The sequence below is a fragment of the Rutidosis leptorrhynchoides genome, chromosome 11 (assembly GCF_046630445.1).
Source record: "Rutidosis leptorrhynchoides isolate AG116_Rl617_1_P2 chromosome 11, CSIRO_AGI_Rlap_v1, whole genome shotgun sequence".
NCBI classification, from domain to species: Eukaryota; Viridiplantae; Streptophyta; class Magnoliopsida; order Asterales; family Asteraceae; genus Rutidosis; species Rutidosis leptorrhynchoides.
Window position 1 is genome coordinate 207,764,303 of NC_092343.1, and position 7,410 is coordinate 207,771,712.

Genomic DNA, 7,410 nt, shown 5'->3' on the forward strand with positions numbered 1-7,410 from the left:
CTAAATACGTAGGAGAATGTTTGACGTGTTCTAAGGTCAAAGCTGAGCATCAGAAACCATCAGGTCTACTTCAACAACCCGAAATCCCAGAATGGAAATGGGAAAACATTACTATGGATTTCATCACTAAATTGCCAAGGACTGCAAGTGGTTTTGATACTATTTGTGTAATAGTTGATCGTCTCACCAAATCAGCACACTTCCTGCCAATAAGAGAAGATGACAAGATGGAGAAGTTAGCACGACTGTATTTGAAGGAAGTCATATCCAGACATGGAATACCAATCTCTATTATCTCTGATAGGGATGGCAGATTTATTTCAAGATTCTGGCAGACATTACAGCAAGTATTAGGAACTCGTCTAGACATGAGTACTGCCTATCATCCACAAACTGATGGGCAGAGCGAAAGGACGATATAAACGCTTGAAGACATGCTACGAGCATGTGTTATTGATTTCGGAAACAGTTGGGATCGACATCTACCGTTAGCAGAATTTTCCTACAACAACAGCTACCATTCAAGCATTGAGATGGCGCCGTTTGAAGCACTTTATGGTAGAAAGTGCAGGTCTTCGATTTGTTGGAGTGAAGTGGGGGATAGACAGATTACGGGTCCGGAGATTATACAAGAAACTACCGAGAAGATCATCCAAATTCAACAACGGTTGAAAACCGCCCAAAGTCGACAAAAGAGCTACGCTGACATTAAAAGAAAAGATATAGAATTTGAAATTGGAGAGATGGTCATGCTTAAAGTTGCACCTTGGAAAGGCGTTGTTCGATTTGGTAAACGAGGGAAATTAAATCCAAGGTATATTGGACCATTCAAGATTATTGATCGTGTCGGACCAGTAGCTTACCGACTTGAGTTACCTCAACAACTCGCGGCTGTACATAACACTTTCCACGTCTCGAATTTGAAGAAATGTTTTGCTAAAGAAGATCTCACTATTCCGTTAGATGAAATCCAAATCAACGAAAAACTTCAATTCATCGAAGAACCCGTCGAAATAATGGATCGTGAGGTTAAAAGACTTAAGCAAAACAAGATACCAATTGTTAAGGTTCGATGGAATGCTCGTAGAGGACCCGAGTTCACCTGGGAGCGTGAAGATCAGATGAAGAAGAAATACCCGCATCTATTTCCAGAAGATTCGTCAACACCTTCAACAGCTTAAAATTTCGGGACGAAATTTATTTAACGGGTAGGTACTGTAGTGACCCGAACTTTTCCATGTTTATATATATTAATTGAGATTGATATTTACATGATTAAATGTTTCCAACATGTTAAGCAATCAAACTTGTTAAGACTTGATTAATTGAAATAGGTTTCATATAGACAATTGACCACCCAAGTTGACCGGTGATTCACGAACGTTAAAACTTGTAAAAACTATATGATGACATATATATGGTTATATATATAGTTAACATGATATTATGATAAGTAAACATATCATTAATTATATTAACAATGAACTACATATGTAAAAACAAGACTACTAACTTAATGATTTTGAAACGAGACATATATGTAACGATTATCGTTGTAACGACATTTAATGTATATATATCATATTAAGAGATATTCATACATAATAATATCATGATAATATAATAATTTAAAATATCATTTGATATTATAAACATTGGGTTAACAACATTTAACAAGATCGTTAACCTAATGGTTTCAAAACAACACTTACATGTAACGACTAACGATGACTTAACGACTCAGTTAAAATGTATATACATGTAGTGTTTTAATATGTATTTATACACTTTTGAAAGACTTTAATACACTTATCAAAATACTTCTACTTAACAAAAATGCTTACAATTACATCCTCGTTCAGTTTCATCAACAATTCTACTCGTATGCACCCGTATTCGTACTCGTACAATACACAGCTTTTAGATGTATGTACTATTGGTATATACACTCCAATGATCAGCTCTTAGCAGCCCATGTGATTCACCTAACATATGTGGGAACCATCATTTGGCAACTAGCATGAAATATCTCATAAAATTACAAAAATATGAGTAATCATTCATGACTTATTTACATGAAAACAAAATTACATATCCTTTATATCTAATCCATACACCAACGACCAAAAACACCTACAAACACTTTCATTCTTCAATTTTCTTCATCTAATTGATCTCTCTCAAGTTCTATCTTCAAGTTCTAAGTGTTCTTCATATATTTTACAAGTTCTAGTTACATAAAATCAAGAATACTTTCAAGTTTGCTAGCTCACTTCCAATCTTGTAAGGTGATCATCCAACCTCAAGAAATCTTTGTTTCTTACAGTAGGTTATCATTCTAATACAAGGTAATAATCATATTCAAACTTTGGTTCAATTTCTATAACTATAACAATCTTATTTCAAGTGATGATCTTACTTGAACTTGTTTTCGTGTCATGATTCTGCTTCAAGAACTTCGAGCCATCCAAGGATCCGTTGAAGCTAGATCCATTTTTTTCTTTTCCAGTAGGTTTATCCAAGGAACTTAAGGTGGTAATGATGTTCATAACATCATTCGATTCATACATATAAAGCTATCTTATTTGAAGGTTTAAACTCGTAATCACTAGAACATAGTTTAGTTAATTCTAAACTTGTTCGCAAACAAAAGTTAATCCTTCTAACTTGACTTTTAAAATTAACTACACACATGTTCTATATCTATATGATATGCTAACTTAATGATTTAAAACCTGGAAACACGAAAAACACCGTAAAACCGGATTTACGCCGTCGTAGTAACACCGCGGGATGTTTTGGGTTAGTTAATTAAAAACTATGATAAACTTTGATTTTAAAGTTGTTATTCTGAGAAAATGATTTTTATTATGAACATGAAACTATATCCAAAAATTATGATTAAACTCAAAGTGGAAGTATGTTTTCTAAAATGGTCATCTAGACGTCGTTCTTTCGACTGAAATGACTACCTTTACAAAAATGACTTGTAACTTATTTTTTCGACTATAAACCTATACTTTTCTGTTTAGATTCATAAAATAGAGTTCAATATGAAACCATAGCAATTTTATTCACTCAAAACGGATTTAAAATGAAGAAGTTATGGGTAAAACAAGATTGGATAATTTTTCTCATTTTAGCTACGTGAAAATTGGTAACAAATCTATTCCAACCATAACTTAATCAACTTGTATTGTATATTATGTAATCTTGAGATACCATAGACACGTATACAATGTTTCGACCTATCATGTCGACACATCTATATATATTTCGGAACAACCATAGACACTCTATATGTGAATGTTGGAGTTAGCTATACAGGGTTGAGGTTGATTCCAAAATATATATAGTTTGAGTTGTGATCAATACTGAGATACGTATACACTGGGTCGTGGATTGATTCAAGATAATATTTATCGATTTATTTCTGTACATCTAACTGTGGACAACTAGTTGTAGGTTACTAACGAGGACAGCTGACTTAATAAACTTAAAACATCAAAATATATTAAAAGTGTTGTAAATATATTTTGAACATACTTTGATATATATGTATATATTGTTATAGGTTCGTGAATCAACCAGTGGCCAAGTCTTACTTCCCGACGAAGTAAAAATCTGTGAAAGTGAGTTATAGTCCCACTTTTAAAATCTAATATTTTTGGGATGAGAATACATGCAGGTTTATAAATGATTTACAAAATAGACACAAGTACGTGAAACTACATTCTATGGTTGAATTATCGAAATCGAATATGCCCCTTTTTATTAAGTCTGGTAATCTAAGAATTAGGGAACAGACACCCTAATTGACGCGAATCCTAAAGATAGATCTATTGGGCCCAACAAGCCCCATCCAAAGTACCGGATGCTTTAGTACTTCGAAATTTATATCATATCCGAAGGGTGTCCCGGAATGATGGGGATATTCTTATATATGCATCTTGTTAATGTCGGTTACCAGGTGTTCACCATATGAATGATTTTTATCTCTATGTATGGGATGTGTATTGAAATATGAAATCTTGTGGTCTATTATTATGATTTGATATATATAGGTTAAACCTATATTTCACCAACATTTTTGTTGACGTTTTAAGCATGTTTATTCTCAGGTGATTATTAAGAGCTTCCGCTGTCGCATACTTAAATAAGGACGAGATTTGGAGTCCATGCTTGTATGATATTGTGTAAAAACTGCATTCAAGAAACTTATTTTGTTGTAACATATTTGTATTGTAAACCATTATGTAATGGTCATGTGTAAACAGGATATTTTAGATTATCATTATTTGATAATCTACGTAAAGCTTTTTAAACCTTTATTGATGAAATAAAGGTTATGGTTTGTTTTAAAATGAATGCAGTCTTTGAAAAACGTCTCATATAGAGGTCAAAACCTCGCAACGAAATCAATTAATATGGAACGTTTTTAATCAATAAGAACGGGACATTTCAAAGGGTCCACATACATCCGAATGTAATCCCAATAATTCCTTAGCCCTTTCATAGGTCCCTTTGAAAGGTGCTTTAGTCATTTTGCCTTGTAAACAAGATTCACATACATCAAACGAGTCTAGTTCATTTGATTTCAAAAGGCCATTCCTTTGAAGTGTATGCATTCGATTCTTGTTTATGTGACCAAGGCGACAATGCCATAAGTAGGAATCACTCAAATTCCTTTTGAGTTTCTTGTTGTTTGCATGGAACATTGAGTTATTGTATGATGTGTCATCATGAACCAATTCATAAATACCATTCGAAGGCGAAGCCTTAAAATAGAACACATTATCTAAAGAAACATGGATATCATCATTAATGAAATTAAGATTAAAACCATATTGTTTCAAACGGGATACAGAAATAATGTTTCGAGATAAATCGGGTGCATAAAAAACATTTTTCAAAACAAGCTCCAAACCACTTGGTAGCTTTAAAACAAAGTCTCCCTGAGCTTTCACTTGCACCCTTGCTCCATTTCCCATGAAGAGACTTGTTGTTCCCGCATCTTGATCACTTCTTTCGAACCCCTGCAAAGTATTGAAAATATGAGTTCCACATCCTGTGTCTAATACCCATGTATTAGAAGAAGTAATACTAAGCTCAATGTATACCATATATACATTACCTGAGGTTTACCCTGCATCCCTCTTTTCCTTCAACTCCTTGAGGTAGACCGGACAGTTGCGTTTCCAGTGACCCATTTCACCGCAACCGAAGCACGGATCTTCCTTGGGGTTAGCTTTACCGGCAACCTTTTTCTTCTTGTTGTTGGTTGGGGTAACCATCTTCCCTTTCCCTTGCCCTTGCCTTGGTAGGCAGGTCCTTTCCTCTTAGCCGCCTTCGGCTTAGGAGTGTTATTGTTTTTGGACCCGCCTTCATTGATCGAAAACACGGGTGAAGCCCTTTTACCCATGCTTTCTTCTGCCGTCTTAAACATGGCATGTAACTCGCCAATGCTTTTATCCTATCCATTCATGTTGTAATTCATTACAAATGTGTCAAACCTATTTGACAAGGAATTAAGGATAAGGTCCATGGCTAATTCATTAGACACGTTACAATTTAGACGGTTAGCTCGATCAATAAGGCTTTTCATCTTAAGAACATAAGATGAAACGGATTGGGAGTCGTCCATCCAACATGCATGAAGCGCTCGAACCGTTTAGAAGCGCTCGACACGAGCTTGTTGAATCCTTCAACTGTGTGATTATGTCATATGCACTATGATGCTCAAAATCCTTTTGGAGTTCGGGTATCATAGTCCCAAGCATAAGGCAAGAAACTTGCAACGAATCGGTGCAATATTTCTCCCAATACGCCATGGCTTCCGTATCATCCTCGTCCGGTTGATCGGGAATGGGGTCTTCCAATACATACGCTCTATCCTCTAGTTTGAGGACAATTCTTAGATTGCGGAACCAATCCATGAAGTTCGTATGGTTGAGTTTTTCCTTTTCGAGGATTGACCTCAATGATAGGTTGTTAAAGTTTATTGGTGCGTTCGGAATGTTGTTGTTATTGGCGGCCATCTACAAAATTTAACAAAGTTGTTTAAGTATCAATTTTAATTTAACAATCAATACCCTTTAAATCCAATTGAAATTTATTAAATTTTAGAATCCAACAGTAAACCAAATTTCGGTTAGGTGACCTTTATCCCGTCATTTGATTTAGCTAGGTAGTCATTATATGACAATTGCAATCCTTTTGCAACTTCTAAGTTATGGGATCATGCAATCCTTTTGCATGGCATATTATCCCATCAACGCCTATTTGTTCATCATGCTTTGGTGACCCTAAGTTCATGATTTCCAAATCAAGTCGTCCTACTTGTGTAAACGTGTAAACTTAACATGCAAGTGGTTAGGTGACCTTTATCCCACAAGCATACGAAATTCACCTTAATCATATTAGTTTGTTCATGATGGTTAGGTGACCTTTATCCCATCATGAGTTCCCTAATATGTCTAAGTGTCACATAAAAAGATGGCGTTTAACTTGTTTACCTTGTTAATAGAAGGGATTTTAAGTTTCCATTAATTCTAGTTTAAGAAAACTTTTATGTCATACACCAACATGCATTTAGTGTATGGTTTATTTGAAATCCATTTTCAAGTCTTGTAATTTTAGCCAATTACTTGATATAAACCATTTTATGTATGTGCAATCAGTTTCTAATTCTTAATAACCATTTATTAACGTCTCTTGCCATTTCAATTTAACCAATTAAATTGTAGTTTTGCATGTGTTAATAATGTTAAATTTAACCAATTAAATTGTCATTTTAGTTTGTTGTTAATTTGTATGATTAACTTGTAGCATACATACAATCCACAATCATACAATAAACAACCAAGCATGCAAAACAACATGTTCACAATCAAGCCTTTTGGTAAGCATTTTGTTTAGCCGAAAACAAAATGCCACCGGGTAAGGGGTAATTACACAAAGTATGAGATTTTAAATCTCCCACTTAATCTTGCATCCAAATGCTTCTTCATGTGTTCTTCAAGTCTTCATTATCTTCATCATTTTACAAAATATATCCGAATACATTTTTGTCTAAAAATAAAATTACAACCTAATCTATTTTACATAACAAATATAAAATAAATTACATAACCAAATGAATTATTACATGCCAAATGAATAAATATTATTACAAACCAATTGAATAAATATAAATCAACCATGCATGCAACCAAACACAAGGTCAAGATTTAGATTGTGAACTTTAACATACAACCAAGTATGAACCAAATGGAAGAACCAAAACCCAATTTTGGAACTCCATAAATTCGGCCATATAATAAACCCACCCAAAACCATAAATTTTTGCATTTTACAATCATGCATGTACATAAAATGCAAAATATATAGTGAGTTTAATAATCATCTCGA